Source organism: Castor canadensis, chromosome 2, assembly GCF_047511655.1.
Source record: "Castor canadensis chromosome 2, mCasCan1.hap1v2, whole genome shotgun sequence".
Lineage (NCBI taxonomy): Eukaryota > Metazoa > Chordata > Mammalia > Rodentia > Castoridae > Castor > Castor canadensis.
In genome coordinates, this window is record NC_133387.1 from 54,138,038 (window position 1) to 54,150,257 (window position 12,220).

General features: G+C 35.8%; 1 long non-coding RNA gene across 1 annotated transcript in view; it reads right to left on the minus strand.

Annotated features, from left to right (window-relative positions):
• Positions 1 to 305: 305 nt before the first annotated feature.
• Positions 306 to 12,220, minus strand: part of LOC141417329 (uncharacterized) — a 58,598-nt gene continuing 46,683 nt past the window's right edge. Inside the window, exons 2-3 of the long non-coding RNA XR_012441855.1 lie at positions 1,014 to 1,147; positions 306 to 630 (exon numbers count right to left, since the gene is read on the minus strand). This is a non-coding gene — a long non-coding RNA (uncharacterized lncRNA). The remainder of the gene's footprint in view (positions 631 to 1,013; positions 1,148 to 12,220) is intronic.

Sequence of the window (12,220 nt, forward strand, 5' to 3'; positions counted from 1 at the left end):
AGAAAACATCCCCAGATTCCAGAAAGTCTGAACATGAAGCAGTTTTGTCATGGCGTTCACTAATATCTCAGAATGTAGCTTGGAAAACACTGTACTTCATCGTGTGTATTTCCTGAAGACTGCTCTATATCCTTAGGGAAATGAAGAAAGGTACAAGTAGGTGGATGGGGAGATGAATGATTAAATAAATTAATTAAATTTTTAAAAAATAATTTAAGGAAAATATTCTTAGATGATTTGATTAAAAGAATGTGCTTTCTAGTCTCAAAAAGAGCTTGTAAAATTCAAAAAATAATTTTGTTGTTTTATTGATTTTTATTCTTTTTCATAAGTAGTATCAGGAATTATTTGGGATAATGGATATACATATTTCTTTGTTTTCTGGAGTAATAAAGGAATTTTTTTGGTAAACATAATGATTTGGAAAAAATCCTCTCCCCCAAAATTAGAGAGAGGCAGTATTATTTATTTTCATCCAGCAACCCTTTAAAAGCTGCAGCTCACTCACAGCTTAAGTTTTATTCTCTGAAACCATGTATTTATCATCTATTTCTTTCTCTTCAACTGTGTCTGCTATCTTCATATCACCCTTTAGAACTTCCATAAATCAATTGGGCCGGAAACACAGTTCTGGAATGAGAAGAAACAACCATGTCCTGTAAAGAATATCTGCTCAGACTCAGGACCCCAGCACATATGCCCTTCCCACAGACTACTTTAGCCTTCATTGTCTATCATTAGAACAATTCTGAAGAGAATGCCCATAAGTTTGCAATTGAAGGGTCTAGAAACCCCCAAACTCAAACACTGAGAACTTTGTGTAGTTTACCAAACTGAAATTAACCAATGGCATTCCAACTTTCCAGGAGAAAGACTGTAAATAGGCAGAGTCAACATAAATATAAAATAAATAAAGGAAACCTGAAAGAAAACTAAGACCCTAAAGTGGTACCATTTACCCAGCAGTTGCCAGGTAAAGATTACTCTGTGCCCAAAGGAGTGCATACACTTACCTGGGTAGTGGAAGTGGACTCATCAAGCCTCACTTTTGAATGGCCTGGAATTTCTCTGACTTCATGATGTCAAGTACCAATTTGATAATAAAATTGAAATTTCCATGTCCTTAAACACCAGGCAAAAAGATGCTCTGGAAGGAATACAAATAGGTAAAGAAACTGTCAAAATATCCCTATTTGCAGATGACATGATCCTATACCTTAAAGACCCAAAAAACTCTACCCAAAAGCTCCTATACACCATCAATAGCTCTAGCAAGGTAGCAGGATATAAAATTAACATAGAAAATGATTAGCATTTCTATACACTAATAATAAACAAACTGAGAAAGAATATATGAAAACAATTCCATATACAATAGCCTCAAAAATAATCAAATACCTAGGTGTAAACCTAACAAAAGATGTGAATGACCTCTACAAGGAAAACTATACACTTCTGAAGAAAGAGATTGAGGAAGACTATAGAAAGTGGAGAGATCTCCCATGCTCATGGATTGGTAGAATCAACATAGTAAAAATGTCCATACTCCCAAAAGTAATCTACATGTTTCATGCAATTCCCATCAAAATTCCAGTGACATTCATTAAAGAGATTGAAAAATCTACCATTAAATTTATATGGAAACACAAAAGGCCATGAATAGCCAAGGCAATACTCAGTCAAAAGAACAATGCTGGAGGTATCACGATACCCGACTTCAAACAATATTACAAAGCAATATCAATAAAAACAGCATGGTACTGGCACAAAAACAGACATAAGACCAGTGGAACAGAATAGAGGACCCAGATATGAAGCCACACAACTGTAACCATCTTGTCTTTGACAAAGGAGCTAAAAATATATGATGGAGAAAAGACAGCCTCTTCAACAAAAACTGCTGGGAAAACTGGTTAGCAGTCTGCAAAAAACTGAAACTAGATCCATGTATATCACCCTATACCAATATTAACTCAAAACGGATCAAGGATCTTAATATCAGACTCCAAACTCTAAAGATGATACAGGAAAGAGTAGGAAATACTCTGGAATTAATAGGTATAGATAAGAACTTTCTGAATGGAACCCCAACAGCACAGCAACTAAGAGATAGCATAGATAAATGGGACTTCATAAAACTAAAAAGCTTCTGTTCATCAAAAGAAATGGTCTCTAAACTGAAGAGAACACCCACAGAGTGGGAGAAAATATTTGCCAGCTACACATCAGACAAAGGACTGATAACCAGAATATATAGGGAACTTAAAAAACTAAATTCTCCCAAAATTAATGAACCAATAAAGAAATGGGCAAGTGAACAAACAGAACTTTCTCAAAAGAAGAAATTCAAATGGCCAAAAACACATGAAAAAATGCTCACCATCTCTAGCAATAAAGGAAATGCAAATTAAAACCACACTAAGATTCCACCTCACCCCTGTTAGAATAGCCATCATCAGCAACACCACCAACAACAGGTGTTGGCGAGGATGCGGGGGAAAAAAGAACCCTCTTACACTGTTGGTAGGAATGTAAACTAGTATAACCACTCTGGAAAAAAATTTGGAGGCTACTTAAAAAGCTAAACATTGATCTTCCATATGATCCAGCAATACCACTCTTGAGGATATGTCCAAAAGATTGTGACACGGGGTACTCCAGAGGCACCTGCACACCCATGTTTATTGCAACACTATTCACAATAGCCAAGTTATGGAAACAGCCAAGATGCCCCACTAATGATGAATGGATTAAGAAAATGTGGTATTTATATACAATGGAATTCAATGCAGGCATGAAGAAGAACGAAATGTTATCATCGATGGTAAATGGATGGAATTGGAGAACATCATTCTGAGTGAGGTTAGCCTGGCCCAAAAGACCAAAAATCATATGTTCTCCCTCATATGCAGACATTAGATCAAGGGCAAACACAACAAGGGGATTGGACTTTGATCACATGATAAAGTGAGAGCACACAAGGGAGGGGTGAGGATAGGTAAGACACCTAAAAAACTAGATAGTATTTGTTGCTCTCAACACAGAGAAACTAAAGCAGATACTTTAAAGCAACTGAGGCCAATAGGAGAAGGGGACCAGGAGCTAGAGAAAAAGTTAGATCAAGAAGAATTAATCTAGAAGTTAACACACATGCACAGAAAACAATGCAAGTCAACTCCCTGTATAGCTATCCTTATCTCAACTAGCAAAAACACTTGGTCCTTCCTGTTATTGCTTATATTCTCTCTTCAACAAAATTAGAGATAAGGGCAAAATAGTTTCTGCTGGGTAGCGAGGGGGTGGGGGGAGAGGGAGGGGGCAGGGGTGGCAAGAGAGGGGGTAGGGGAAGGGGGGAGTAATGACCCAAACATTGTATGCACATATGAATAAAAATAAATAAATAAATTCTAGTTTCCTAATATCCAAAAAAAATAGATGCTCTGGAAAGGGACAAAAATAATCAATCATTAAAAAACTAATCACTTCCTGGGTACTTATATGTTAGTCATAAGTTTTATACATCCTGTCATACAAGTTTGATTAGTTCAAAAGTAGAATTACCATATGATCCAGTGATACCACTCCTGGGCATATACCTAAAGAAATGTGCTCTAGGATACAACAGAGCCACTTGTGCACTCATGTATATTGCAGCACTATTCACAACAGCCATGCTTAGAAACAGCCTAGATGCCCCACAACTGATGAACGGATTAAAAAAAAAAGGTGGTATATATGCACAATGGAGTTTTATTCAGCCATAAAGAAGAATGAAATTATTATGCTTTCAGGTAAATGGATGGAACTGGAGAACATGCTGTTAATGAAGTAAGCCAAGCTCAAAAACTTAAAGATCAAATGTTTTCTCTCATATGTGGAAGCTAGACCATAAGTTAAATACACACACACACACATAGTGTGAGAGAGAAAGAACAAGATTGCAATTATAAGTCTGTCTGAGGGGAGTGTGGGAGATGGGAGAGGGAAATAAGTGCTATAGAATGAAAAATATTGAAACATCCCATCTACATATGAATATAATATCACATAAGTGTACTGTAAGCAGTTAAATAATAGAGGAGCATAGTGATAGGAAAAGACTAAGAAATAGGGGGTTAATCTAATTAAAGCATGATATATACATGCCTGAAATGCCAAGGCAAAAACCCCTTAGACTATCAAAAAGTATATATACTTTTAAAAAATGAAGGACAGGAAGGTAAAATGGGTCTTTTCTAGGGGTAGGTACCAGTGGGAAGGGGAGAACATAAGGAAAGGGTGAATATAGTGGATGTATTTTGTATTTATATATGAAAATAGAAGAATGAAACCTGTCTAAATTGCTCTAAGAAAGGGGGTAGAAGAAAGGAAGAAGAATGATGGGAGGGAGAGGTAAATCCAACTAAGATATATTATAAATGTATAGGTAAATATCACAATATATCCCCCTGTACAACTATTATATGTTAATCATAAAAAATTTTTTGATTAGTTCACATCTATAACTGTGTCTGCCTATAACTCTGATTGTGTCTGCCTAGTTCAAAGCTGACAGTCATACCCTTGAAACCTCCCCAACAAATAAGAGTTAACATCTCACTTGGTCTTACCACTTGCCAAATACTTTCTCAGTAATTCATATGCATTAACATATTTTATCTTCATAACAACCCTATAATATAAGGGTATGAATTATTGTTATCCCTTGTTATAGATAAGGAGACTGAGTTCAGACAAGGAGACTGAGAAGAGGAAAACTCCCTCCTCTTATAAAGCTACTAATCCCATCATGAAGGCCACACTCTCATAATCTCATCTAACCCTAATTACCTCCCCAAAGCCCCATCTCCACATACCATCTCACTGAAGCACATGAATGGGGGATACAATTATGTCCATAGCAGGGAAAAATGTGAAAATTCCATTGTGACCATAATAGCACATATTATCAAATAGGTGTCTGTGCTCTAATCAGTGTTACACACACAATGTGAGTCCATCTCAGGGCCAGATCATTCTCATTTTAAAAAAGCACATCTCTGGGCTTTCCAATGTTAGGGAATCCACAACAGGCACCTGAATGAAGTTAATAACTACTGAAAGTCTATCTACCCAAGACAGCTTCCCACAGATGTAATAGCTAACAGGGTGAACTCCATCAACCAAACTTCAGCTGCCTCGTATACAAAGAAGTGACAATTCCTTATCTATAAATGCAAACTGAACGTATAACATTCTGAGAGCCAACTTCTCTTCACTAAGGAATTAATAAAGTCCTCCAATCAAAGTCACCAAAAAATACTGTGTTCACTGTTCTGGTCTATAGTCTTCTTTATTCAAGTCTAGAGATCATGATTTTGTGCCCTGTACAAGTCCTATTCTAAGACTTCTAGCAAATTGAACAAAATATTTCACTGTCACTTCTGTACTGCTTAAAGTAAAATCATTAAGCCCAAGTATTATCCATTGATTCATGTTTTGCTTTCTTCCAACTTTCTGGAAAACATGGTCTTTCTTCTCTCTGCTTGCTAAGGGAAAAGGCTAAAGGAGTCAGTGAGTTTCTTTTCTTCGACTAACCACAATGCATTGAGTCTTTGTTCCATCTACTTGGATTAGCATCATTGTTCTCCAGGATAGTATCAAAGTATCTTTGTACTTTTTACCAGAAATGTCACTTCCCGATTAACATCAAAGCTGAAAACGTCTTCCTCTTGGTACACTCTTGAGTCTTTACAAGTAGCATCATTAACCAACACTCTACCCACATTACCCATCTCTAACCAAAAGAATGAATATGGATCAACAAGCTTTATCAATATATAATTTTGTTAATGTAATATGCTTATAAATAAGTTTTGTTTATCTTAAAGAAAAATAGTTGCTAAACACTGAAGACTACTTTTATTCATAGTATCTTGCAGACTACTTATATACATGTTCTTACAACACATTGTTCTGAGCCTCAGTTTAACAACTTATTATTTGAGGAGTTTTGACTATTTTTCCTAATTTTTCTACACAGAGCTTTTCATTTCCACATGGTAATTCTCAATGGCTAACTTCCTAAGGTTCTTCCTACTTTAGGTTGGAATAATTTGCTATTTCCTCAGGATTCAGCTACAGCACAGATCTGACCTGCTCATCTTTCATGTTTCCCATTCTGAAACAACTGCTTTTTCTTAAATGCCTCAATTGCATCAATATTATAGTTATCAAATATTTACCTGAATTATGGTTATAATCAAGCCTATTTTATTGCTGCCAAGAGTTGGACATTTTGCAGCAGATTTAGATCTAAGCAGTGTCATTCATTTTGCAGTGTTAATAGGATACAATATCACCCATAACTTTGCTTTCAAATACCTCTGCCCACTAAAAGGAACTGAGAATCCTTGGGGGGAAAAAAATCATAGGCTGGGACAAGGAAAGTACAAAGTTGATATGGGAAATCTTGTGCCAGAAAAAAAGAAGTGCTCAAAAATATAAGAACATAACCAAAAGATATAGCAGTTTGAAATGACTTTCACTGATCAAATCTATAAAAATTTGGCAAAACAAAAATACAGTGGGTGATACATTGTAAGCTATTGAATTAAATAAGAATCCCTGTGTCTTTGTTAATAACAAATGGATAAGTAAATAAATGGAAAAGAAAGATGCTCTTTCTCACAGTGAAATGCCAACTAATGAACATAGAAGGAGGAACAGAGTTAGAAAATCACTGTTTTACAATCATCCTAGTAAAAATTGATTCAGGTAATAATCATCAATGAGTGCTAAGTCCAATGGCAAAAAAATCTTAAAAGAACAGGTTATTTACATAGTCTCAAAGTATGTATGCACAAATCACTTACCAATTCCAAAAGAAAAAAATATGATTAACAGTAGAGTGGGGAGACTGGCAGAAATTTAAGCAAGTGATCAAAATTGAGATCATCAACAAGGTGTGTTTTCCAACATGAGAAGACAAAAATAACTTTATGTAGTAAATGTAATCATAAGGAAATATCAGAGATACCCATACAGATATTCTGTAGAATAACTATCCTAGGTTATCTTTTTAAATGTTATTGGTATGAAAGACAAAAGAGAGGCCAAGAAACTGTTCCAGCTTAAAGACTAAAGATATATAAAACTAAACTCATACATATTCCTGGACTGGATTCTAAACTAGAAAAATAAAATCTGTAAGAGACAATGTGTAGTCAGACTTCTCCAAAGGAAGAAAGCCAATGCCTAACTCCTTAAAATAATAAACCTCTTCCTATATAGAATTAACAAAAGCTGGCAAGTCCCAAGTTCTGCAGGCTGAGTCATCACACTGAAGACTCAAGAAAGCCAATAGTGCAGCTCCAAACTAAAGGCTAGCAGCCTCAAGTCTCAGGAAGAGGCTTTCTAGTCCAAAGTTAGGAAAAAGTCAACGTCCCAGTTCAAAGGCTACAAACAGGAAGAATTCTCTCTTACTTAGAAGGATGAGACAAGGGTCAGTCTATTCAATCTCCAACTGGTTGTTTGGGGTCCACCCATGTTATGGAGAACAATCTGTTTTCTACTGATTTAAACGTTATTCTCATCCCAAAACATCCTCATGGAAACATCCAGAATAATGTTTGACCAAATAAATTAGCACTCTGGACCCAGTCAAGTGAACACTAATTTGACACTATTGAGGAAGTTGACAATATTAGAAAATGACTTGCAGATTAAACTATTATTAACCCCAAATTATTAGGGATCTATATTAAGAAGATTCATATAATTTAATAAAATGAAAAAGGAGAACCAAATCCCATTCCCACTAAATCAGAAGCCTTAAAAATTCTAATTTTATTGTTTGGGGATAAGGCCTCAATTTGGGAGTTTTCAAAGCTCTGTAGGTGACTCAAAAGTACAGTCAGCGAGAGCACACAAGGAAGGGGTGAGGATAGGTAAGACACCTAAAAAATTAGCTAGCATTTGTTGCCCTTAACGCAGAGAAACTAAAGCAGATACCTTAAAAGCAACTGAGGCCAATAGGAAAAGGGGAACAGGAACTAGAGAAAAGGTTAGATCAAAAAAAATTAACCTAGAAGGTAACACACATGCACAGGAAATCAATGTGAGTCAATGCCCTGTATAGCTTTCCTTATCTCAACCAGCAAAAACCTTTGTTCCTTCCTATTATTGCTTATACTCTCTCTACGACAAAATTAGAGATAAGGGCAAAATAGTTTCTGCTGGGTATTGAGGGTGTGGGGGGGAGAGGGAGGGGGCGGAGTGGGTGGTAAGGGAGGGGGTGGGGGCAGGGGGGAGAAATGAACCAAGCCTTGTATGCACATATGAATAATAAAAGAAAAAAAATAAATAAAAAGTAAGCAGGCTTTAAGGAGCATTTATAAGAAAATAATAAAAGAGAAAAAAAAAGTACAGACTTGAGAACTATGTAATTAAACAATCTCACCTATCAGGTGATCTCACAATGACTTATATTGGGTTTGAGCCCTAAATCTTCTTCCTAATTTTTCAAATAAAGTCAAATTTAATCATAATTATAATCAATAAATACATTTGGACATAGACTAATTGAGAGAATATGAGAAAAGGTATTTCTGAGGCTAACTTTGTATATAAAACATGAATCCTGTGCCTGCCTAGCATCTGTGAGTTTTCTTTCACATTACCTATGGGATAATCATGCATGAGCTGAGCACTGAAGCCACATGCTCTGTATGGGTTGAATTCATTCCCAGAAGAAAATCACCCTTGCTTGCAGCTGTGTGAGTGACAAGAGCTCTTCTTTCTAAGCATGACAGTTCATCCTGAAACAACCAGCTGCAGACAACCTAGTGAGTAATGAACTTGAGCAGGTCAGTAGAGGACCACATGATTTACATTCATTAAAACTAATTAAAACCACAGGCAGGAACTAAAATCTGGAGATTTACAATCAACAAATATTGGACCATACTACAAAGTACTTCTAACAACTCTTCTAAAAACTTTCCTCTCTAAACAGTTAACTCTTTCCACCCACACCCTAGACCAGAAGAATGAATGTTGGATTTTATATTCTACCAGGGAGAAATTATTATTCTGGAATAGGCAATCATGACATTTCTCTGCAATGTAAAAATGTAGTCTAAACAGAGACTAATGGCTTCACTCGATCCAGTGGAGACTCCTAGTCTTCCTATGTCCCCTCATGCTTCCCACGGATATTTGATGAGCACCTAGTGTCTGATATAGTATGTTTGTGATCTGAGAACCACAATATTTGGAAGGGATACAGAGGAAAAACTCAACCTCCCTGCCGAAGTCATCTGCCAGAACTGTTAGATCTGGTTTTCAGCTGGTTTTTTCAAGATAAAGCTCTACTTTAATCTCTAACCCAACCTTCTAATCAATCAAGTGGAGTTCTTTGATTAGATAAGATAAAGAGCATCTCCAAGTCCAAGATCTTTAATGAATATTGTAATATTTATAAACCCAAAGTGCATTCCAACAAAAAAATTGAGTGATACTGTGGATCAATTTTTAATTCCACATTCAGTGATTATAATTCTACATCCTTTAAATAGATATTCAGCAGATAGTATAAGTGGTACACTAGATGCGTAAAAGATAAAGTAAAAAGAGCATTTTTAAAAAAAGATGAATAACTAGGTGTGGTGGCTCCCAGCTCAGGAGGCTGAAGTAGAGGATCCCAAGCTTGAGGCCAGCCTAGGGTACATAGTGAGACCTTCTCCCAACAGAAAAAAAAAGGAAAAGGAAAGAGAAAGGAAGGAACAGAGCAAGGGAGGAAAGGAAAGAGACGGGAGAGCGGAGGGAGGGGAGGGAGAAAAGAAGAAAAGAAAATTAAAAGAGGAAGGGGAGGGGAGAAGGGGAAGGGGAGGGGAGAAGAGGAGAGGAGAGGGAAATTTTTTAAAAGATGACAAAGGCTTAGAGATGCTGATGAACGGGGTTGCACAGCTATGCTATAATTTTCCACATGGTGAACCCACATTATCTCCTAATTGCAACCGTGCTGAATGAATCACTTGTACTCCTTGGCACACCTTGTTCTTCAACTGGGAATCCCCTTTATCTTTCTCTGCCTAGAAAAAAAAATGTCAACTAAAATAAAGCCTCTTCTTTAAGGCTCACTTTATCTCATAAATTATGTTATATTTAGTGGCCTTTGTTGTTTTTAGAAATCTATGCCACCTTATGTTATTAATTTTGTTTAAGATGGGAGTGAGTTATACTCATTTTTATAGCTGCAAGTACCTAGAAAAGTGCTTGACACAGTGTAGGGTCCTGATAAATGTTTGCTAAATTTGAACAAAATGAAACAGAATACTCTCATTTTGAATTATTGCAAAAAAGATTTTTCTGATCACTGAATAGATGCTGTTAGTCATGAAAAACATTTTTAAAAAGTATCTGTTCCTCAACTTTTATGAGGGGGAGAAAGAGGGAGGAAGAGGCAAGGAGAAGAAAGAAGGAGGGAGGGAGAAAGAGAGAGAGAAAGAAACATTGTAGGTACTATTCAACCCAACTCGCAAGACATATAGTTTATACACAACCCAATGTTTTTAAAGAATGCTTAAGGAATTACACAAGTAAGTCTCTTTCTCAATGACATGGATGATACATTTAGCTTTAAATGACAGCCACTTTGTGGCCCACGGTGAGACATAACATTTAAACACATAGATATAACTCTCCAACTTAAGGTTGTAGATTCAAATTTTTTAAAACAAATTAAAAGAAACAATTCGATGTTCCCTCTGGGGATTGAACCCAAGTTGACCTTAATAACTCCTCATCTTGGATTGTTTACTGATGTTTTTAGTATTTAGCTAGTTCTAGAAAAAAATCAGAAAGTCACTCATGAGTTCTATTAATGGTTAAATTTTCAAGCGTGAAGCCATCCTTTGCTTCGACTTTATTTTAACTCTTTATGATTCTAGTTTGTATAACTCCAGACTGAAGTCATAGTAGCCAAAGCTAGAGGTGTTAGGTCAAACCCATCTTTATGAATATTCTTGAATTCTTTCAAAAAAGATTGTATTTAAGAGTTCTTTGTTATTTTGTCCTATTCGAGGCCTTCTCCATAGCCAATGCAATGGCCTGCATTATTTGTAAACTAACACAGCAAACCAGAAGGACGTGATGAGTATGTCAGTAAACACTTAAATACCAATGTTTCAGATAAAATAAAACATTACAGGAAGAAAGTCCTGGTCTTTATCAATTTCATGCTAAACAATATATATCACAAGTAAGAATTCATTACTGCATTGCAGCTGAAACCAATGTTGAATTTCTTCCTTCTGCTCAATTATTCTAATTAAATTGATTGTCATTCTTTTTTCCATTTGTTCTACTTCTGCAAATCATCAGATAATGGTGAAAAAAAGGCCTAGACAGAATGAAAGATTGAGATTTATATTCCTAAAATATACTTTTTGTGGTTTTCTAGCTCCTCTGACTTCAGCCAGTAATTGAAACCACACAATGAAATTCAGTAATGAGAAAATTGTATTTTGTCCAAATAATTTCTTTATATATTTTCACTTCAAGTGTGAAATTGGAAAATGACCATTGCAGAATTCATTTCAATTAGAAATTAGTTGAAGAAAAGATAGACAGAAATCTACAGATTTCTGTGATTTTTTTAACTGAGTCATTGTCAATTAATCAAAACTTGAATTCTAGAAAAAAAAGTTCTAGTTCCAGAGGAGCCATGTAGCTCATGATATTCTTGAAATATTTAGCTACATAGCATTTAATCTTGCCCAGTATCAGTAACAATTAACAACTCTAAATGCTTCACAACTAAAACAGTAGGTATTACTATTACACTTCACACATGAGGGAAACTAAAATTCACCAAGGCTTAAATAAACTAGCCATTCCTAAATGACTTGAGAGGGAGCTGGAATTCAAGGTGAGGGCATCTGACTCCAAGACTTCCCCCTTTACCAGTCCTCTATATCCCTTCCAAATACTGCTTTATCCTCAGATCCAATCCCTCATTTCATTGTGAACGTTCCAGAAAGTAAGAAGGTACAAAGTAGGAAGAGTATAACAGTATTGGAGCATACTCAACAATTGGCTTTGACAATTCCAACAAATGATATGAACCCAACAATAATTAATTCACTTAATTTATTTCTACCCACTCTAAAACTTGATGCCTCTGGGTCTTTGTGAAACTCAACATTTTATGTAGTTCCATGATTTGTGAAAAGGCAGC